The sequence below is a fragment of the Schistocerca nitens genome, chromosome 12 (genome assembly GCF_023898315.1).
Source record: "Schistocerca nitens isolate TAMUIC-IGC-003100 chromosome 12, iqSchNite1.1, whole genome shotgun sequence".
NCBI classification, from domain to species: Eukaryota; Metazoa; Arthropoda; class Insecta; order Orthoptera; family Acrididae; genus Schistocerca; species Schistocerca nitens.
The window spans coordinates 102,833,324-102,857,909 of record NC_064625.1 but is presented as its reverse complement, the minus strand read 5'-3'; the positions used below and the strand labels follow the sequence as shown (position 1 = coordinate 102,857,909).

The following is a 24,586-nucleotide window of genomic DNA, read 5'->3' as shown; positions in this document are numbered from 1 at the left end:
GTCGCAAAACACGGACACTAAACTCATTACAGTGAACAGAGACGTCAATGAACGAACAGACAGATCATAACTTTGCGAAAATAAAAAAAAAGTAAACTTTTCACTCGAGGGAAGACCTGAACCAAGAATCTCTTGTTCCGAAGCTGCTCACGCTAACCACGGGACCACGGAGCTCCTGAGCTCACAGTATCCTTGATGTTGCCTATCTTACGCATGGACTACTCAGTTTGTATATTTTGCTTATTTTTTTCATAGCTCCACACAACTTCTTCCTGTTTTCTCGGGTGATCTGCGTTGTTTTTCAAGGCCCATCCACTGTGCCAACTTATAACTAAATCTGAGGGGGGTGCGATGGGGAGGTTCGCTTGTCAGTTAGATCTGAGGAGAAATACTATGAAGAGATGAAGTCGGCTTTGATGAATGAATAAAAGTTCCTTAAGAAAAACAAAAAATTCCGTACTTTTTGATCACACCTCATTTAAGCTTTGGATGAAAGACGTAATACCTCTTCCATTTCGGTGATTGCCACTACTGTTTTGTTCTTATCCTTGATCGCAGTTTGCACTTTTGTGGAAACCCGATGCAGTAAGATAAACTGTATTAATACTCTTTCTCGTTAAACGTCAGCGGCGAAACAATACACACAACGTCCATCTTGTCAAATCTGCCGTCGATCAAAATTTCTCTCAAACACGTCATTCACGCACTGTGTTTGACAAACGCGTCAAACAGCGCCGTACGGTGTCAAATGTATGTAGCAAATTTCTCTCAAATACGTCATTCACGCACTGTGTTTGACAAACGCGTCAAACAGCGCCGTATAGTGTCAGATGTACGTAACAAATTTCTCTCAAACACGTCAAACACGCACCATGTTTGACAAACGCGTCGAACATCGCCGTACAGTGTCAAATATACGTAGCAAATTTCTCTCAAACACGTCAAACACGCACTGTGTTTCACAAACGCGTCAAACAGGGCCGTACAGTGTCAAATATACGTAGCAAATTTCTCTCAAACACGCACTGTGTTAGACAAACGCGTCAAACAGCGCCGTGCAGTGTCAGATGTACGTAGCAAGTTCCTCGCCTTCGCAGACAGCAGAAATCCTTTTCCCCACCCGTCCCCTCGCGACGCTCTCCTCGCTTGTCAGCTGTTCCGTGCATCCTGACGGTGTCAGCAGACGTTTCCGCCAGCACTTCCCCCGCTACACATCCGCCGGCCACGGGCAGAATGGATAGGCAGCTGGGTCAGCGCCACGGGAGACTCTCCTCCCCCCCCCCCCTTCCGCACCCGCGCCCTTCATTCCTCACCCCCTCCCCCCGCCCACAGCTCTCCCACCCCCACCCCATTCAGAGTCGCACGTCTCCAGGGATCGATCCCAGAGCCTCACACCGCCGCCCACAGACGATGTCTGCGCCCATCGAAAGTAATGCGGTGCCCGCTCGCCACCCAGCTACACGGCTCTCGTCTCTCCTATCCACCAGGCCGCAGAAGAAAGTGATCAATTATTTTTGGAAAAATGGCAGTTCTTCAGGAGATTCTTTGTACACTTAAAATTTTCATTGACGCAGTCACTAAGATAGTCTTTTTGCAAAAATTTACGTCTGCAGGTTCTCGGCTGGTGCTATGGCTCACTTTATTAATATTTATAATACAGAGTCATATCACCAACTACATATACATTTTCAGCAAGTGCACTAATATCTTTCATCCATAGATGAATTTTTTCATCATTACTAACTTTTCTACAGGAACGGGTCAGAGTAAAAGGCATATTACTACAAACATGACTAGGTCTACTAGAGTTCTTCAGGTCGATTCCACAATGCCAAGTCTTGTAGGCGATGACATGTCGGTCGGCGAATGATTCCAGTCCAGGTAGCGAAGCGTTTTCACAGCAGACAATGGCGAGTGTAAACCACCCAGTGCCAGCTGCTCCGGTAGCGACATCAAGTGTGAAATTAATTCGACAACCACGAAAGAATATAGGTCCATTCAGAATAACAGACTGTGCAGTGCCATTTGTGCCAAGTTTATTTTCAAGACTGAGAATATGTATGTAGATTGGATGCGGTGGCGGCGTTGACGATACACACGTCGACGAGGCACAGTGCTTCAATGCTGTTGCAGATAGAGCTAACAGCGGAATGGTTCCACTGGCGTGCACTGCCCGCTTATATAGAGAACGGGTGATCTTGGTTACCGTCTGATCCATGGCATAGGATACCTGTACCACTCATAACGCGCCAAAAGTATGGCATTCGTATGTCAAATATAATTTGTGATGTCAGTTTAACAAAAACTTCAGTACAATCTTCTTGGTTTACAAGCCGCGTTACTTCAAACAAAACACTTGAGCTTTCGATAGCTGTCTTTGCCTTTGTCGTCAGGAGTTAAAGTCACCGACTACCGCCACTGGGGCTGTGTTCTTCTTATATACTTGTAGATGCTACGGCAGTGTCTGGAACCTTCCAGAGAGGACTGGGATGATGCATGCGTAAATAATACACTCACAAGGGAACCACCCCATCGCACCCCCCTCAGATTTAGTTATAAGTTGGCACAGTGGATAGGCCTTGAAAAACTGAACACAGATCAATCGAGAAAACAGGAAGAAGTTGTGTGGAACTATGAAAAAAAATAAGCCAATTATACAAACTGAGTAGTCTCTGCGCAATATATGCAATATCAAGGATAATATGAAATCAAGAGCGCTGTGGTCCTGTGGTTAGCGTGAGGAGCTGCAGATCGAGAGGTCCTTGGTTCAAGTCTTCCCTCGAGTGATTATTTTACTTTCTTTATTTTCGCAAAGTTATGATCTGTCCGTTCGTTGATTGACGTCTGTGTTCACTGTAATAAGTTTAGTGTCTGTGTTTTGCGGCCGCACCGCAAAACCGTGCGATTATTAGACGAAAGGACGTGCCTCTCCAATGGGAACCGAAAGCATTTGATCGCAAGGTCATAGGTCAACCGATTCTCCCACAGGAAAACACGTCTGATATATTCTATACGACACTGGTGACGGCATGTGCGTCACATGACAGGAATATGTTGTCGACCCACCTAACTTCTACACTTGGCGAATAGGTAAAAAGATTCTACCTTGCCCGGTCTAGGTTTTCTTGTGGATGTGATAATCACTCCCTAAAAAGTGATGAAAACATAAGAGTTTGTCACATAAACTGCAACAAATGAATGCAACAGTTTCACAGTAGCACAGTTTCCCCTGTGCTCTGTCAAAACATATGTTTTTAACGTTTTCAAATTTTTCCGTGTGTAGACCGTCAAATCCTGCATATGTCCAAGCATATCTGAACATGTCCTGGAATTTTGGAGAGCTAAGTTGATTATGTGTGAGTGCCTGAACTTTGATAGTTGTCTGAAAATAAAAAATTAACCTTTTCACTCGAGGGAAGACTTGAACCAAGGACCTCTCGTTCCACAGCTGATCACGCTAACCACGGGACCACGGCGCTCCTGAGCTCACACTTTCCTTGATGTTGCCTATCTTGCACATGGACTACTCAGTTTGTATATTTTGCTTATTTTTTTCATAGTTCCACACAACTTCTTCCTGTTTTCTCTATTGATCTGTGTTCAGTTTTTCAAGGCCTATCCACTGTGCCAACTTATAACTAAATCTGAGGGGGGTGCGATGGGGAGGTTCCCTTGTCAGTCTTTTCGATAGCTGTCTCCGCCATCATCATTGAAACGCCCGCTAAATCACGCAGGGCTAACAGGGAATTAATATTGTAGAAAGGGCCAAGGGAGTTGCAGTCGGATTCATTTCACAATTGTAATTTATCATCATTTAGTTCCCAAATACACTTTTGAAAGAATTAAATTTGCTTCGCGGCTGAAGGGCTCCAAACAAATGCTTTAGAATAAGTTCAATTTTGAAAAGACATGACACACAGTTAAATTACGAGTAAGATAAATCGTATACATGTATGAGATCAGCATGCGGAGCGGCTGAAGGCCTGCGGATTAAATCTTCAAAATTCCATATAAACCGGGTGATCACAAAGTCAGTATAAATTTGAGAACTGAATAAATCACGGAATAATGTAGATAGAGAGGTACAAATTGACATACATGCTTCGAATGATATGGGGTTTTATTAGAACCAAAAAAATACAAAAGTTCAGAAATGTCCGACAGATGGCGTTTCATCTGATCGGAATAGCAATAATTATCATAACAAAGTAAGACAAAGCAAAGATGATGTTCTTTACAGGAAATGCTCAATATGTCCACCATCATTCCTCAACAATAGATGTAGTCGAGGAATAATGTTGCGAACAGGACTGTACAGCATGTCCGGAGTTATGGTGAGGCATTGGCGTCGGATGTCGTCTTTCAGCATCCTTAGAGATGTCGGTCGATCACGATACACTTGCGACTTCAGGTAACCCCAAAGCCAATAATCGCACGGACTGAAGTCTGGCGACCTGGGAGGCCAAGCATGACGAAAGTGGCGGCTGAGCACACGATCATCACCAAACGACTCATGCAAGAGATCTTTCACGCGTCTAGCAATATTTTTTTTTGGTTCTAATAAAACCCCATGTCATTCCAACATGTGTGTCAATTTTTATCTCTCTATCTACATTATTCCATGGTTTATTAAGTTTTCAAATTTATACTGACTTTTTGATCACCCGGTACTATGTTGATTTCTGAAGGCAGAAGGCCATAGTGTTTTAAGATGCTAACAGGGCTGATATCCCACAACGGGCACAGAAAGAGATAAACAAACGCAATAAGATGGCGGAAGGCCGCAAAGTTAAATTCTGCAAATTAAGGTTCAAATATGGCTCTGAGCACTACGGGACTTAACTTCTAAGGTCATCAGTCCCCTAGAAGTTAGAACTAATTAAACCTAACTAACCTAAGGACATCACACACATCCATGCCCGAGGCAGGATTGGAACATGCGACCGTAGCGGTCACGCGGTTCCAGACTGTAGCGCCTAGAACCGCACGGCCACACCGGTCGGCTGTAAATTAAGGAAATGTATATATTGCAACAATCGGTAAAACAATACATTAAGTATAAATATTTCCTTTTGCGACACCAACGGCGGAAGGCCCACAATAACTTGTAAAATCTTTCAGAGGAAATTACAATTACCTTTCAGGAGCAGAAGGCGCTAATGTTTGGAGTTGAAGGGAAGTCTGAGAAGATGTTTTGACGGCAGAAGGCCCACAACTAACCTTGCCAAATTGAAAATATAAAATACAGTTAAATTACAACATCATTAAAACAGCCAAAAGGATAATTAGGAGACCGGCACTCCAGTGGATCGGTTTGCCCTCCTTCACTTAGGCGAGACAGGTGGTGAGTCCTACTGCACTTAATTCGTGCGAACCGAACCAAGGGACAGTCACGCAACGACCGACCAACCGCTTGCTTGCCACGACGGAGTACACGAGAATTCAAGCCATCCCAAAAAAATTTAATAGTATCACTATCCCCAAACAAACGCGTATGTGAACTGAGAGATCAAACCTACACACCATGTCGGGCAGCAGCAATAGGTGGGGCAAAGAAACGGCCTGAAAGGTACGTTAGCGGCCAGGGCAGGTAAACAGAACACTAATGGCCACAAGGCAGAAAATTCCGCTGGTGCACTTGACTACAGGTACGAGGGCAGTTCAATAAGTAATGCAACACATTTTTTTTCTCGGCCAATTTTGGTTGAAAAAACCGGAAATTTCTTGTGGAATATTTTCAAACATTCCCGCTTCGTCTCGTATAGTTTCATTGACTTCCGACGGGTGGCAGCCCTGTACGGAGCTGTTAAAATCACGTCTGTAACGGATGTGCGTTGCAAACAACGGGCAGTGATCGAGTTTCTTTTGACGGAAAACCAGGGCATCTCAGATATTCATAGGCGCTTGCAGAATGTCTACGGTGATCTGGCAGTGGACAAAAGCACGGTGAGTCGTTGGGCAAAGTGTGTGTCATCATCGCCGCAAGGTCAAGCAAGACTGTCTGATCTCCCGCGTGCGGGCCGGCCGTGCACAGCTGTGACTCCTGCAATGGCGGAGCGTGCGAACACACTCGTTCGAGATGATCGACGGATCACCATCAAACAACTCAGTGCTCAACTTGACATCTCTGTTGGTAGTGCTGTCACAATTGTTCACCAGTTGGGATATTCAAAGGTTTGTTCCCGCTGGGTCCCTCGTTGTCTAACCGAACACCATAAAGAGCAAAGGAGAACCATCTGTGCGGAATTGCTTGCTCGTCATGTGGCTGAGGGTGACAATTTCTTGTCAAAGATTGTTACAGGCGATGAAACATGGGTTCATCACTTCGAACCTGAAACAAAACGGCAATCAATGGAGTGGCGCCACACCTACTCCCCTACCAAGAAAAAGTTTAAAGCCATACCCTCAGCCGGTAAAGTCACGGTTACAGTCTTCTGGGACGCTGAAGGGGTTATTCTGTTCGATGTCCTTCCCCATGGTCAAACGATCAACTCTGAAGTGTATTGTGCTACTCTTCAGAAATTGAAGAAACGACTTCAGCGTGTTCGTAGGCACAGAAATCTGAACGAACTTCTCCTTCTTCATGACAACGCAAGACCTCACACAAGTCTTCGCACCCGAGAGGAGCTCACAAAACTTCAGTGGACTGTTCTTCCTCATGCACCCTACAGCCCCGATCTCGCACCGTCGGATTTCCATAGGTTTGGCCCAATGAAGGACGCAATCCGTGGGACGCACTACGCGGATGATGAAGAAGTTATTGATGCAGTACGACGTTGGCTCCGACATCGACCAGTGGAATGGTACCGTGCAGGCATACAGGCCCTCATTTCAAGGTGGCGTAAGGCTGTAGCATTGAATGGAGATTACGTTGAAAAATAGTGTTGTGTAGCTAAAAGATTGGGGAATAACCTGGTGTATTTCAATGCTGAATAAAACAACCCCTGTTTCAGAAAAAAATGTGTTGCATTACTTATTGAACTGCCCTCGTAAATTAATTTGATCAATCTCGAATACTTCACTCGTCGTTGCTCACAGGAAAACCTCCACAACAGCAACGCCGGAACTAACAACGTAATGCTCAAAACCACTCAACCTTCACGTCCTGGGTCGGCGAGCGACGATGCTCGTGCCGATCGGACAGCTGCAGACAGACACTGCGCAGAGACCACCAGCGGCCCAGTCGACCACGCCGCACGGAGATGTCCTCGGACCAACCGACCAACAGTCCGCCAAAGGTCAGGCCCGGCTTGAGTGTTGCGTGGCGGCAACGGTGGGGCGGGCGATGTCCACGCAGGGCCCACTGCTGCTGCAAGCCGGTGACTGGCTGGCCGGGCTGAACTCCAGACACGTTGCACTGACTGCCAGCGCCCAACTCAAGGCCCGGACTGCCGCCGTGAACTCTCCGCCTCACACGTTCCGACTCACTCCACGACGGATGACAACCGGGAAGTAATAGCAGCCGAGGAAAGGTCCTATCAGAGGGCGTATACCGATACGCGCTACTAGCACCGAGGACGGTCAGGCAAAACAGCAACTCAGTAACGCCAGTAATTTAAGTCAACGTGGTGAGATGGAAATACGTTAAAAGTGGGTGTAAAATACCAAATGCTGGGACGGCGAGCGACGCACGGCTCAATCATCAGGAGATAGAATCACTCACTGCCTTGGGTGACAGTGTTCTGCTTATTAAGATGCAGTGGCAATGTCTGGAATCTGCCAGAGAGCGCTGGGGTGTTGGATGTGCAGAAGTCAAGTCGGGCAGTTTCCAGCAGCTTCGTTTCACAGTGGGACTGGATACTGCGGGTGTTACGAGTGGCAGCAGCCGTCTCTGACAAGGAACCAAGTAACTACTTCAAACAAGTTAAGTAATTATTAACTTCGCATTTAAATGCATGTACACTCACGACAACACACGACGAGGTTAACACTATATATAGGCTGTTTATGTTTTTATGTTGGTAATTTGTACGTAGGCTGTTTAGGTTTTTATGTTGGTAACGCCACATAGTGCTCTGTATGAAAAACGCTGACTGCGCTGTGTGCAGTCTGTGGCTGGCAGGACTCACTGTTGGCATATTCGCTCGTGTAGTGCTGGGCAGTTGGATGTGAACAGCGCGTAGCGTTGCGCAGTTGGAGGTGAGCCGCCAGCAGTGGTGGATGTCGGGAGAGAGATGGCGGAGTTTTGAGAGGTTACTGTAAGCGGACGATCTGGACGCGTGTCCGCCAGAAAAAGATATAACTACTGGCCATTAAAATTGCTACACCAAGAAGAATTGCAGATGATAAACGGGTATTCATTGGACAAATATATTATACTAGAACTGACATGTGATTACATTTTACGCATTTTGGGTGCATAGATCCTGAAAAATCGGTACCCAGAACAACCACCTCTGGCCGTAATAACGACCTTGATACGCCTAGGCATTGAGTCAAATAGAGCTTGGATGGCGTGTACAGGTACACCTGCCCATGCAGCTTAAACACGATACCACAGTTCATCGAGAGTAGTGACTGGCGTATTGTGACGAACCAGTTGCTCGGCCACCATTGACCAGACGTTTTCAATTGGTGAGAGATGAGAATGTGCTGGCTAGGGCAGCAGTCGAACATTTTCTGTATCCAGAAAGACCCGTACACGACCTTGAACATGCGGTCGTGCATTATCCTGCTGAAATGTGGGGTTTCGCAGGGATCGAATGAAGGGTAGAGACACGGGTCGTAACACATCTAAAATGTAACGTCTACTGTTCAAAGTGCCGTCAATGCGAACAAGAGGTGACCGAGACGTGTAACCAATGGCACCCCATACCAACACGCCGGGTAATATGCCAGTATGGCGATGACGAATACACGCTTCCAATTTGCGTTCACCGCGATGTCGCCAAACACGCATGCGACCATCATGATGCTGTAAACAGAACAAGGATTCATCCAAAAAAAAATGACGGTTTGCCATTCGTGCACCCAGGTTCGTCGTTGAGTACACCATCGCAGGCGCTCCTGTCTGTGATGCAGCGTCAAGGGTAACCGCAGCCACGGTCTCCGAGCTGATAGTCCATGCTGCTGCAAACGTCGTCGAACTGTTCGTGGAGATGGTTGTTGTCTTGAAAACGTCCCCATCTGTTGACTCAGGGATCGAGACGTGTCTGCACGATCCGTTACAGCCATGCGGATAAGATGCCTGTCATCTCGACTGCTAGTGATACGAGGCCGTTGGGATCCAGCACGGTGTTCCGTATTACCCTCCTTAACCCACCGATTCAATATTCTGCTAACAGTCATTGGATCTCGACCAACGCGAGCAGCAATGTCGCGATACGACAAACCGCAGTCGCGATAGGCTACAATCCGACCTTTATCGAAGTCGGAAACGGTACGCATTTCTCCTCCTTGCACGAAGCATCACAACAACGTTTCACCAGGTAACGCCGGTCAACTGCTGTTTGTGTATGAGAAATCGGTTGGATACTTTCCTCATGTCAGCACGTTGTAGGTGTCGGCACCGGCGCAACCATGTGTGAATGCTCTGAAAAGCTAATCATTTGCTTATCACGGCATCTTCTTGCTGTCGGTTAAATTTCGCGTCTGTAGCACGTCATCTTCGTGGTGTAGCAATTTTAATGGCCAGTAGTGTATTTACAGTACGTGTTTCAATTCGCGTTTGAATCTTTAGATTCTTCGAAATAAAATTGATACACAAAAATTGTGGATGGGGCAGCTGTGTGTTCCTCACCAAAAGGACCCGAATCTGTCAGCTGATTTCAAATCCACTTATGACGTGTCAATCATCCTTTGTGTCGAGCGCTAAATGGCAGATCACTGCTCGTGGCGTACTTAGGATTGTCCGTATTGTAATGTGTTATACATTTTGATGAATCCCGACACCGTCTTCATCATGCCGATGACAGGGTGCGAATCAGTCTTTTTCCAGGGGAACAGTCCTTGAGAGGAGCGGAGACAAGCCGACGGCGGCTCCATTATGCTCTGGGGAATATGGATGTCCATCCGTGGATCCAGTGGATCTCGTGCAAGGCACCATGATCGTGAAGGAGTACCGTACACTGGTTGTAGGTCACGCGCACCCCTACATGACGATAATGTTTCCCGACGGCAGTGGCATTTTTCAACAAGACAATGCGCCATGTCTGAAGGCCAAGAGTATGATGGAGTGGTTCGAGGAACACAGTGGCGAGTTCCAGTTGATGTGCTGGGCCCCTAACTCGCCCGATCTGGACCAGAGCGAAGACATCTGGGATATGATTGAAAGTTGCCTCAGAACTCATTGCTCCCTCCCCACAATTTACGGGAATTAATGTTTCCCGACGGCAGTGGCATTTTTCAGCAAGACAATGCTCCATGTCTGAAGGCCAAGAGTATGATGGAGTGGTTCGAGGAACACAGTGGCGAGTTCCAGTTGGTGTGCTGGATCCCTAACTCCCGCGATCTGGACCAGAGCGAAGACATCTGGGATATGATTGAAAGTTGCCTCAGAACTCATCGCCCCCAACCCAGAATTTACGGGAATTAGGTGACTTGTGTGTACACGCGGTGCCAACTCCCTCCAGCGACCTACTAAAGTCTCAGTGCTTCCATGCCAGGACGCGTAGCCGCTTTTATCTGTGCCACAGTTGGACAAACCGTCTATTAGGTACCGAGCGAGGTGGCGCAGTGGTAAGACACTGGACTCGCATTCGGGAGGACGACGGTTCAATCCCGCGTCCGGCCATCCTGATTTAGGTTTTCCGTGATTTCCCTAAATCACTCCAGGCAAATGCCGGGATGGTTCCTCTGAAAGGGCACGGCCGACTTCCTTCCCCATCCTTCCCTACTCCGATGAGACCGATGACCACGCTGTCTGGTCTCCTTCCCCAAACCAACCAACCAACCATCTATTAGGTAGGCGGTCATAATGTTGTGGCTGATTAGTATAAATATCAAGCATAGTACGCTTTGCTTTCTCGAGAGATCTCTCAACATGACAGATTCTACAGAACGAGTCCAGACTGTTTCTGCCATGTTGAGCAACTACACTCATGCTCATAAATTAAGGATAATGCTGATACATAGTGAAACAACGCTGTGGTGGGCAGTTTGCGGGTTTAAATCATCTCGAGAGATGACCATGCGGTGCATGTGACCTGCGGTCGTCGCACGGTGGCGCTGGCAGCAGTCCACATACTCAGAGGTGTGTTGGTGCCTGTCAGAGTACGGTGCAGCGAGTAAGTGTGCAGACGTTTTCAAACGTGCTATCCGTCCGTGTGCCATAAAGTGTGATCTCAAGACAATGGCAACGATTCCAGCAGACAGGAAACGTGTCCAGGCGCTACAGTACTGGACGTCCACAGTGTACAACACCACAAGAAGACCGATATCTCACCATCAGTGCCCGCAGACGGCCACGGAGCACTGCAGGTAGCCTTGCTCGGAACCTTACCGTAGCAACTGGAACAGTTGTCTCCAGACACGCAATGACCTCGCTGTCTGCTCTCCTCACCCAGACAACCCAAACCCCAAACGAATCCGCTCTCAACGTCGATATGCAGCGATATGCAGCAGGATTTTGGAACATATATTGTGTTCGAACATTAAGAATTACCTCGAAGAAAACTGCCTATTGACACACAGCCAACATGGGTTTAGAAAACATCGTTCCTGTGAAACATATGGTTCAAATGGCTCTGAGCACTATGGGACTTAACTTCTGAGGTCACCAGACCCCTAGAACTTAGAACTACTTAAACCTAACTAACCTAAGGACATCACACAACACCCAGTCATCACGAGGCAGAGAAAATCCCTGACCCCGGCGGGAATCGAATCCGGGAACCCGGGCGCGGGAAGCGAGAACGCTACCGCACGAGCTGCGGACTGTGAAACATAACTACCTCTTTATTCACACGCAGTGTTGAGTGCTATTGGCTAGGGATTTCAGATCGATTCTGTATTTCTGGATCTCCGGAAGGCTTTTGACACTGTACCACACAAGCGGCTGATAGTGAAATTGCGTGCTTATGTAAAATCGTCTTAGTTATGTGATTGGATTTGTGATTTCCAGTCAGAGCGGTCACAGTTCGTAGTAACTGACAAAGTCATCGAGTAAAACAGAAATGATTTCTGGCGTTCCCCAAGGTAGTGTTATAGGCCCTTTGCTGTTCCTTATCTATATTAACGATTTTGGAGATAATCTGAGCAGCCGTCTTCGGATGTTCGCAGATGACGCTGTCGTTTATTGACTAATAAAATCATCAGAAGACCAAAGCAAACTGCAAAACCATTTAGTAAAGATATCTGAATGGTGCGAAAAGCAGCAGTTGGCCCCAAATAACGAAAAGTGTGAGGTCATCCACAAGAGTGCTAAAAGAAACTCGCTAAACTTCGGTTACACGATAAATTAGTCTAATCTAAAAGCCGTATATTCAACTAAAAACCTAGGTATTACATTTATGAACAACTTAAATTGGAAGGAACACATGGAAAATGTTGTGGAGGAAGGCTAACTAAAGACTGCGTTTTATTGGCAGGACACTTAGAAAATGTAACAGACCTACTAAGGAGACTGCCTACACTACGCTTGTCCGTCCTCTTTTAGAATACTGTTGCGCGGTGTGGGATCCTTACCAGACAGGACTGACGAAGTACATCGAAAAAGTTCAAAGAAAGGCAGCACGTTTTGTATTATCGCGAAATATGGGAGAGAGTGTCACAGAAATGATACAGGATTTGGGCTGGAAATCATTAAAAGAAAGTCCCTTTCCGTTGCGACGGAATCTTGTCACCAAATTCTAATCACCGAGTTTCTCCTCCGAATGCGAAAATATTTTGTTGACACCGACCTACATAGGGAGGAACGATCACCACGATAAAATAAGGGAGTCAGAGCTCGTCCGGAAAGATATAGGTGTTCATTCTTTCCGCGCGCTATACGAGATTGGAATAATAGAGAATTGTGAAGGTGGTTCGATGAACCCTCTACCAGGCACTTAAATCTGATTTGCAGGGTATCCATGTAGATGTGGGTATAGAAGAGCTTTAAAACCTTGTTGAAAACATTTCATTCCTTTAAAAAACACGTTTTCTTCAATATTTCGGTTTATACGAGCTGTAGATGGATTAAACATGTTACAAAATTACCTGCCCCCGTCGTACGTATCCTTATTTCCAAAACCTCGTTTCTGTTCCACGAAATGAAAGTGGTGTAAGTTTTACGTGGTCCTTGTTGTGTAGCCCACGAGTTGTGTGAGTCTTGTTCGGCAGGAGATATGAAGACGTAAGCAAAGCCGTACCGGAGTGAATATGCAAATAATCTCGACATATGGCGCGAAAAAGAGAAGCGCTCAGAGTCCGAAATTAAAGTCCGTCAAAGCAGAGGGGAAGAGGCGTATGAATATTTTGAGAGTACCGCACTCCATCAAAGCCGGGAACATCAGGAGTCGTGTGTTGTGTGCGCTCGCTTTGACCGGCAATGGCATCCGAGGGCCGAAGTAATTAACACTCGAGTTTCGTCTTACAGGCAGCCGCTGAAGAGCCACTGGTGCAGGGAGCGTAAGAAGGGCAGTGGCCGCCATGTTATTCTGTCTGTAAATTGAACAAATAGTAAAGGCAACCAAGGACAAATTTAGAAAGGAAGTTGTGAGAGACAAAATAAAAAAATGAAAAATAGAAGTTTGTAGCTGTCTCAATTGTGTCACAGATGGTCTCTGAGGTTCAGCAAAACGGAATGGGTGATATTTTGAAAACACATGTGCCCTCGGAGTATTTGGCAGAGGTATGTCTGAATCTGTATATTGAGCAAGCAGTAAAGGAAACAAAAGAAAAATTCGGAGTAGGTATTAAAATCCATGGAGAAGAAATAAAAACTTTGAGGTTCGCCGGTGACATTGTAATTCTGTCAGAGACAGCAAAGGACTTGGAAGAGCAGTGGAATGGAATGGGCAGTGTCTCGAAAGGAGGACATAAGATGAACATCAACAAAAGCAAAACGAAGATAATGGGATGTAGTCGAATTAAGTCGGGTGATGCTGAGGGAATTAGATTAGGAAATGAGACAAAGTAGTAAAGGAGTTTTGCTATTTGGGGAGCAAAATAACTGATGATGGTAGAAGTAGAGGATATAAAATGTAGACTGGCAATGGCAAGGAAAGCGTTTCTGAAGAAGAGAAATTTGTTAACATCGAGTATAGATTTGTCAGGAAGTCGTTTTTGAAAGTATTTGTATGGAGTGCAGCCATGTGTGGAAGTGAAACGTGGAAGATAAATAGTTTGGACAAGAAGAGAATAGAAGCTTTCGAAATATGGTGCTACAGAAGACTGCTGAAGATTTGATGGGTAGATCACATAACTAATGAGGAGGTATTGAATAGAATTGGGGAGAAGAGGAGCTTGTGGCACTACTTGACTAGAATAAGGGATCGGTTGGTAGGAAATGTTCTGAGACATCGAGGGATCACCAATTTAGTATTGGAGGGTAAAAATCGTAGAGGGAGACCAAGAGATGAATACACTAAGCAGATTCAGAAGGATGTAGGCTGCAGTAGGTTCTGGGTGGTGATGAAGCTTGCACAGGATAGAGTAGCATGGAGAGCTGCATCAAACCAGTCTCAGGACTGAAGACCACAACAACAACAACATGGGCATTATCATTTTCCGTTCGTTCTAAAATTGAGGTTGAGTATAATGTTGCACTGGGGACACGCCCATCTGTCAGTTTGAAGTGCTGCTTTGTGAAGTGATGCTTTATTTTGTCCTTCCATTTTCTCTGTCGTTAGTTACGGGTCGTTAACACAGGTGTATTCTAGTAGGCACTGACTCTCTGAACCAAAGTACAGGCATGTCTAGAAGGGTATGGTTCGAATGCAAACAAAGATATGAGAATATATGATTTCGGAATTTCATATGCATGTGGTTTTGTAGTTATTGTGTGTTGTTTTGTTTCTGTGTGTGTGTGTGTGTGTGTGTGTGTGTGTGTGTTTCCTGTGCTACAAATGCCGAGAGTAAAGAAATTTAGCCCCAAACGAAAGTTATGTGGCAACCAGTTCCAAACAGAACCGAATAATACACATCAGAAGCTTCCAAAGTCGCCCATGGAAACTGTGTCCACAGGCAGTGCTTCTATACGTAAACTTTCTGAATGTAATAAGAAAAAGTCTAGTAGTATTGTGAGCAGCAATTACGACTGAAATGTTATTGTGAACCTAAATATGCTGTCAAGACTTTTGAAGAGTGCTGTGAAATGGTAAGTACTGCAATTGTGAAGGTAGTATTGACGTTTCTGAGGGCATTTCAGCAAGGAAGGATATTTCAAGTCGGTTAGTGATTGCCTGTAACTTGTGTAAGATGCACAGTGATACTACGACATCGCCAGTTACTGATAGGCGACGTTACAGTGTAAATATTCAGCTTGCTTATGCAATGCGATGTATTGGAAGGGGAAGGAGAGCTGCCCAGAGTTTTGGTGCAGTGATGGATTTGCCTCCACCTCCATTGAGGTTTGACAAATACATTCAATGAAAAGAGCAGCAGAAGAAGCAGCAGCCTTGCCTGAGAATGCATACATTGTAGTGGCATTTGATGTATCTCGGCAGAAGAGAGCTCATACTTCTCTGAATGGGGTTGTAACTCCCACATTTATTGAAACTGGTAAGATACTAGATTATGAATGTCTAACGAAGCACTGCAAAGGTTGTTCAAGTAAATTTATTGCCACCCGTATTTGTGTAAAGAACCTTGATGGCCGAAGCGGAAACATAGAAACATTTTTAAGAGATCAGTGGTGGTGTGAGGTATGTAGGCTACCTTGGGGATGGAGCTTGTAAAGGCCACACTACTGTTGTTAATGAAAGATCATATGGGGACACTCTGATAGAAAAGCTTGAATGTGTAGGGCATGTACAAAAATGAATGGGAGCTCTGCTGAGAAAATTATGTAAAGACTTCAGTGCAAAAGAACTGTCTGACGGCAAACACATTCGTGGTATGTGGTCCAGGTCGTCTTACAAAAAGTGAAATTGATTCTTCGACTCAATATTATGGGCTAGCAATAAGGAAAATGGAAATGAGCGTTTGGCGTCATTGGCCTTACGGGGCAGGTCCGGCCGCCTTGGTGCAGGTCTTATTACATTCGAAGCCACATTGGGCGACCTGCGCAGCGGATGGGGATGAAATGAAGATGAAGACAACGCAACTCCCAGTCCCTGAGAGGAGAAAATCCCCGACCCAGCTGGGAATCAAACCCGGGCCCATAGGACGGCAATCCGTCATGCTGACCACACAGCAATTGGGGCGGACAGCAATTAGAAGAAATATAGGAGAGTTGGAGATCATGAGACGAGCTGTTTGGGCAAGATGGTTTCACAGAGCGTCAACAGACGAAATCCCACAGCATGGTTTCTGTCCAAAAGGGAAAGATTCGTGGCGCAAGTACTGGTTGAGAAATGCTACAGGCTTAGAATATGCCAACAAGCACTCCTTACCACTTGCTGTGATGGAGGCAATTAGGCATATATATATATATATATATATATATATATATATATATATATATATATATATATATATATATATATATATATATATATATATATATATATAGACGCAAACTCCACCTGACACTATTATATTCGCTAAAGTTCTGTAGCTGCAAAGGGCAGGGGTCCACATTGCTAGGAACCAGGTTTCCTGGAGGGCAATGCAGAAAGCAGGTGTTAAGCTTGTTGCCGTAGCTCAGCCAGGTGGTGGACAAACCGCCGCAACTCCACTGGAGGATTACGTGATTGTGATACTGGGAATGCATGAAACACTCAATGAGGCAGCCCACGCCTCAGGGTCACCTGCTGCCACCGACTTATTGCCTGAGTAGTCTATATCCATTGTGTCTGAGGATCCAGTGAGATGTAGGTCCTCAGTGGACGCCAGAATCGCAACCTTATCCGCCGAGCTTGTAGGTAGTGGTGTTGTGGGTGCTTCCACAGTGCCTTGGTTCTTGGGGGACTTTTTATTTTTAGGTTTCTCTTGCTACCCCTTAGGTTTGTGTGGCTGGGAGGGCTTCATTGATTCAGTCTCCAGGACTGAGGATGATCGTGAAGCCCTACGATCGTCTGCTTTTGGACACTTCAGCCACTGGTGGGTGTCATCTTACCCACTAGCAGAAACCTGGGAGTAACCCAATGGGCCCCTTCCTAGTGAGAAGACTTATGCTCCAGCTGAGAAGTGGGGACTGGTGTCCCCAGTGGCTAGGGGACAGTGCTCCCAAGGTAGGTGGTGCAGGAGCATCAGGGAGGGAAGTGGCCCTCACCATCAAGGGGGCAGGTGTAGCTTTCCACCTCTGAGAGCCGACTGGAACTCGGGGATCTGATGGGGCTACAACTGTTCTCGTAGTGGCACCATAAGAGGAGATCACAGCCACAGGATGTAGGTGCTCAGATTTCCTCAGTGTACGCCTCAGTGTTCGTCAGTCGGTCCAGGGTCTTGTATTCTATGATTTTCCTTTCTAACTGTAAAATCTTGCAGTCTGGTGAGCAAGGGGAATGACGCTGTCCACAGTTGACACAGATGGGAGGCGGAGCACATGGAGTATTGGGATGGGATGGAAGTCCACAATCTCGACATATGATGCTGGAGGTACAGCAGGAAGACATATGGCCGTACTTCCAGCACTTAAAGCACAGCATTGGAGGAGGGATATATGGCTTTACATCACAGTGGTAGACCATCACTTTGACCTTCTCGGTTAGTGTGTCACATTTGAAGGCCAAGATGAAGGCACTGGTGGCATCCTGATTATCCCTCAGACCCCAGTGGACGCGCCAGACGAAATGGACACCTCGCTCCTCTAAATTGGCGTGCAGCTCATCATCAGACTGCAAAAGAAGGTCCCTGTGAATATTATACCCTGGACCGTATTTAAGCTCTTATGGAGCGCGATAGAAACAGAAACATCCCCCAGCTTGTCACAGGCTCGTCATGCCCATGACTGGGCAGAGGATATTGTTTTGATCAAGACCGACCCTGACCGCATTTTGGACAAGCCCTCCACCTCCCCAAACTTGTCCTCTAAATGCTCCACAAAAAACTGAGGTTTCATTGACAAGAGAGATTCCCCATTAACTCTCACATGTATGAGGTACCTGCGTGAATAAGCTTCACTGCCATCCTTAGTCTGACGTTTCTCCCATAGTGTGGGCAGTGGGGGTGGGGGAACGATTTGGGGTCTTATTTCTTAGCGTTAAAGTTAGACCTTGGCCACTTAGAGACTGCTGGTGTCTGAGCACCAGCAAAAGATGACGTATAATGCTTCATGGCATGTCATCCGCCCTGATGCCACCCACTCCGACCAGGGGCCCTCCAAACAGGCGCTACCCAGCCGCAGCAAAGGTCTCCTGGCAGGATGGCCATTGCCAGGAGTCCCGATGACCGAGGGTGCCGGGCATCTACCTCCTTGACATATGTGGGGAGTTAATGGCAAAGCCATCAGAAGAGCGATCCCTATGTGGTCAGAGGGCTACAACTAACAGGGTACATGGCGGCCACACCACAACAGACTGGCTACCATGCTGAATATCAGGCGCAAACGAGCTAAGAAGTCCGTTTTAGTCGATAACACAAAAAGCGATAATGCACAGAGGATGAAGGGAAACGCACCCCAACAGCTGGAGAATGACCAGGAGTGCAGATCCATGTCGACAAAGCGTGCGAGAGGTCTCAGCACATGATGGACACTATACATCATTTAAGGTGCCCTTCCGGAATTGGCTCACTGTTCGGAAAAAGTTTGGAGGTCAAACCCTACAGGAGACCATCACATAAATGCTGAAACGTGTGACTCCTTTTAGTCGCCTCTTACGACAGGCAGGAATACCTTGGGCCTATTCTAATCCCCGGACCCACAGAGGGGATCTTGGATGGCAGCACCACTCTATCGAAGGTGAGGAAAAGAGTGCAGGTGGGCAGTAAGGAGGAATCTATCTTTTTCTTTACATGATGGACGGCAATGACACCCTGATCAGAGAGGTAAGATTGGATTTCGGCCTCAGTTAGACCATCGAACAGCCTGGTGTAAATTACACCACGGGAATTCAAAGTAATACAGGCCTCGACACGAACAGGGTAGCTGTGGCGAAGTTTGGCAGCAAGCAGTTGTTGTGCTTAAGAATCAGAAGCAGTCTCAAAAAGCAAAGTGCCATTCCCTAAACGAGAGCAGGATTTCATAGGGCCAGCAATTGCATCAACACCTTTCCGAATAATGAACAAATTTACTGTGGCGAAGGACTGACCATTTTCAGTACATGAGACGACAAGGAACCATTGTACAGTGGGATGGCTCTTCGAATCATTAGTGAGAAGGATCTTCGAATCATTAGCCTTATTACGTTTACATTTTGTATATGTTGATTGGGAAGATGATTCACTCATTGCGAGAAAATCCCCCACGATTGCCAGCGTCTCTGATAGCGTGCTTCTTCCAACTGGAGGCCCCCTTCACAAGAGGGTGCACTCGCCTTAGGTGACTGTTCGCACCTCGGGTCACACCTCCCAGACATCTGACAGAGGGACCATTAGGCGGTTTGGGAAGGTTGCGGCTCAGGCAATCACTCCTCCCTGGGCCTGGCCTTTACCAGGAGGTATGTGTGAACCCTACCTGTCGACCCGGGCTGGGAATTAGGCATTACCCAGTCACCTGTTACACGTCAGACGCGCGGTCCGGCCTTCAGGAGCGCACAGGGGGTAAGAAGAAAAAGAGGAACCTCAAAGGCCCAGGTGGAGGAGGGGATCGAAGGTCAAGGGAAAGAAAAGGGAAAAAAAAGAGGTGAGACTGTTAGACTGTTATTACGTCAGTGACAGACAATGCAGAACATTCCCAATGACATCCAAGACATGTTCCCCAAGGGAGGGGAAAAAGAACAGCAAGAGGATAGACATGCAGCAGGGAAGGAGAAAAGCACTGAGAAGGCTGGGGCCCCGTGGTAGCCAAGCACAAACCCGCCAAAAGTGGCGAATCCCCCGGGGGCACTACCGGGAGGAAAGACAGGCGTCTTTGGCATATGGTTCAAATGGCTCTGAGCACTATGGGACTTAACTTCTGAGGTTATCAGTCCCCTAGAACTTAGAAATACGTTGACGGCTACAGACGCCTAAAAATGGTTCAAATGGCTCTGAGCACTATGGGACTTAACTTCTGAGGTTATCAGTCCCCTAGAACTTAGAAATACACTCCTGGAAATGGAAAAAAGAACACATTGACACCGGTGTGTCAGACCCACCATACTTGCTTCGGACACTGCGAGAGGGCTGTACAAGCAATGATCACACGCACGGCACAGCGGACACACCAGGAACCGCGGTGTTGGCCATCGAATGGCGCTAGCTGCGCAGCATTTGTGCACCGCCGCCGTCAGTGTCAGCCAGTTTGCCGTGGCATACGGAGCTCCATCGCAGTCTTTAACACTGGTAGCATGCCGCGACAGCGTGGACGTGAACCGTATGTGCAGTTGACGGACTTTGAGCGAGGGCGTATAGTGGGCATGCGGGAGGCCAGGTGGACGTACCGCCGAATTGCTCAACACGTGGGGCGTGAGGTCTCCACAGTACATCGATGTTGTCGCCAGTGGTCGGCGGAAGGTGCACGTGCCCGTCGACCTGGGACCGGACCGCAGCGACGCACGGATGCACGCCAAGACCGTAGGATCTTACGCAGTGCCGTAGGGGACCGCACCGCCACTTCCCAGCAAATTAGGGACACTGTTGCTCCTGGGGTATCGGCGAGGACCATTTGCAACCGTCTCCATGAAGCTGGGCTACGGTCCCGCACACCGTTAGGCCGTCTTCCGCTCACGCCCCAACATCGTGCAGCCCGCCTCCAGTGGTGTCGCGACAGGCGTGAATGGAGGGACGAATGGAGACGTGTCGTCTTCAGCGATGAGAGTCGCTTCTGCCTTGGTGCCAATGATGGTCGTATGCGTGTTTGGCGCCGTGTAGGTGAGCGCCACAATCAGGACTGCATACGACCGAGGCACACAGGGCCAACACCTGGCATCATGGTGTGGGGAGCGATCTCCTACACTGACCGTACACCACTGGTGATCGTCGAGGGGACACTGAATAGTGCACGGTACATCCAAACCGTCATCGAACCCATCGTTCTACCATTCCTAGACCGGCAAGGGAACTTGCTGTTCCAACAGGACAATGCACGTCCGCATGTATCCCGTGCCACCCAACGTGCTCTAGAAGGTGTAAGTCAACTACCCTGGCCAGCAAGATCTCCGGATCTGTCCCCCATTGAGCATGTTTGGGACTGGATGAAGCGTCGTCTCACGCGGTCTGCACGTCCAGCACGAACGCTGGTCCAACTGAGGCGCCAGGTGGAAATGGCATGGCAAGCCGTTCCACAGGACTATATCCAGCATCTCTACGATCGTCTCCATGGGAGAATAGCAGCCTGCATTGCTGCGAAAGGTGGATATACACTGTACTAGTGCCGACATTGTGCATGCTCTGTTGCCTGTGTCTATGTGCCTGTGGTTCTGTCAGTGTGATCATGTGATGTATCTGACCCCAGGAATGTGTCAATAAAGTTTCCCCTTCCTGGGACAATGAATTCACGGTGTTCTTATTTCAATTTCCAGGAGTGTACATTGACGGCTACAGACGCCTAAAAATGGTTCAAATGGCTCTGAGCACTATGGGTCTTAACTTCTGAGGTTATCAGTCGCCTAGAACTTAGAAATACGTTGACGGCTACAGACGCCTAAAAATGGTTCAAATGGCTCTGAGCACTATGGGACCTAACTTCTGAGGTTATCAGTCCCCTAGAACTTAGAACTACCCAACCCTAACCAACCTAAGGACAACATACACATCCATGCCCTCTTCGGCATACGGCTGTGGTTCATCGTACTGCATCTGCAGCATCAATTTGAACACCACAGTGACACAACGAACTGGCACGAATCGGTTACTTCTAGGGCAACACCTAGCCAGACGCCCTGTAGAGTGCATTCCACTGAACCCAAACTACCGTCACTTGCGACTTCAGTGGTGTCAAACGACAGCTCAGAGGAGGGTATGTCGTGTTTTCTGATGAAAGCTGGTTCTGCCTCAGTGCCAGTAATGGTCGTTTCTTGGAGGAGGCCAGATGAGGGCGTGCAACCAATCTACCTGCATGCTACAGTGAATCTACACCTTGAGTTATAGTCAGAGGTACAATTTCGTATGACAGCAGAAGCACTCTCGTCTTATCCCAGATACACTGACTACAAATTTGTGGGTCAGTCTGGTGATTCGACCTGTTGTGCTTCCATTCATAGAACAGCATTCCAGAGGGTGTTGCTGGACAGCATATGCTCGCCCACATACTGCTGTTGTAACCCAACATGCTCTAATGAGTGTCTATATGTTGACTTAGTCTGTTCATCACCAGATCTGGCTTCAATAGAACGCATACGGGTCATAACCGGACGAGCGTCATCCACAAGCAGGATTAACCGTCCCTGTATTGGACCGACCAATTGGAACAGGCATGGAACTCAAGCCCACAAACTAACATCCGGCATCTCTGCAACACAGTGCATTCACACTAGCATGCTTGGATTCAAAATTATGGCGTTTACACCGGTTGTTAATGCAACAATACTTAAGGGGAGGTCTACTGTCTTTTCGTTCAAAAAATCTTTTTTTTTTAAATCTCATTTTTTTAATCCGTAAAAGTGTTTAGAATCCACCCCTGGAACGGTTTTTCCGAATACGGAACGGAAATCGGCCTTTCCCCCCACGTTTTTTTCTTTCGGAGGACAAGTTATTATACCGGTGTTTGGGATGAAACATACAAAATTCAAATGAAAGTTTCAACGTGTGTGTTTGGAAGTTAGCCCCCAATCATTTGCTTTCTTGTGCAAAGACTGTGGAGATTGCGACTTTCCTGGCAGTGAGCAGCTTCAACGAAGCTAAAGACCATGACAACTATGGACGTCACCGTGGGACTCTATTCGACGCAGTTCGCCAAGCACTCTGACGACCACCGGATTCAAGCGGCCGAAAACCGCTTGTCACCGGCCGTACAAGCGGCTCTGGAGCAGCGCAGGATGGCCCAGATCGAGCAGAACGCCCTCTATGAGGAAGAGGAAGGACTAGTTTATGGACCCGGAATAGCAGATTGAACGTAAGTTGCATAATATTGCATTTATATGTAGTAAAAACTTCAAACGCGTTTTTCTCGAAATGACTTTTTATCGCGCGATATGGTAACTTCAAATCTACTGAACCGATTGGCATGATTCTTTGTTTCCGACGAAGCTAACTAAATTGTCTAAGAGATGTACCACCTTTATTCCGATCCATCATCAATTATAAATATTTTTACTTGGCCGACGAAGTCGAAAAATCGATGAAAAAACCCTATTTCTTTTCAAATAGCCGCCATTTTGTTTCCCATGGTCCAAATAACTTAAGCGAGGTACAACTCATAAAGAATCTTATATAGTTCGCAAACGTCAACTCAATTTTGATTTCTGACGAGCCGGCTGACCTGTGAATATACCGCGCGTGGAGGTCTACATTAAAATTTTGTTTCGTTCCGACGGCACTTCCGCCTTTGTTCGAGTCCGGATCCGCCACAAAGTTTCACTGTCGTCATTCCATTCTATAGCTGATGGCAGTCCTTATTCGCAATTGCGAATACGTTTGAAACGTGAGAGAGTAGGAAGTGCCCTTGTAAAGCAACCAGGATTAAATTTTTAATTCTTTTCTAATCCACGTTGTTTGAGAAATTGATTTCCCTACCTTGTTATTACTTCTTATATACTTCTCTTATTAACCTTCTTATTGTTGCCAAAGAAAGAAATATACATGGAAACATTAAAAAAACCATGCAGGATGCACCAGAGAATCGAACACAGGTCCCAGTCAGTTGAGTTGTTCACTGAACCAGTGGCTCAGTCGTTGAACGTCGTTTACCTTATGGCTACAATCACTGTGGGGCAACGGCCTTGCCGTAGTGGTAACACCGGTTCCCGTCAGATCACCGAAGTTAAGCGCTGTCGGGCTGGGCTAGCACTTGGATGGGTGACTATCCGGTCTGCCGAGCGCTGTTGGCAAGCGGGGTGCACTCAGCCCTTGCGAGGCAAACTGAGGAGCTACTTGATTGAAAAGTAGCGGCTCCGGTCTCGGAAACTGACATACGGCCGGGAGAGCGGTGTGCTGACCACATGCCACCACATGCCCCTCCATATCCCCATCCAGTGACGCCTATGGGCTGAGGATGACATGGCGGCCGGTCGCTACCTTTTGCCTTCATGGCCTGCTCGGAAGGAGTTACGTTCACTGAGGTGACAAACAGTCATCGGATAGCCATATGTACATTCTGATGGCGACAGTATCATGCACGCAAAGTATGAAAACGTAGTGCTTGGCCGAAGCTGTCGTTTGTACTCAGGTGACTCATATGGAAAGGTTTCCGACGTGATTATGGCGGCACGACGGGAATCAACAGATTCTGAACGCGGAATGGATGTTGGTGCTAGACGCATGGGAGATTCCATTTAGGAAATACGAGGGCAATTCAGTAACTAACGCAACACATTTTTTTTCT

General features: G+C 47.1%; 1 pseudogene; it reads left to right on the top strand.

Moving 5' to 3' along the window:
- Window positions 1–23,974: 23,974 nt before the first annotated feature.
- LOC126215429 (5S ribosomal RNA) lies at window positions 23,975–24,092 on the top strand (annotated as a pseudogene).
- The last annotated feature ends 494 nt before the right edge of the window (window positions 24,093–24,586 follow it).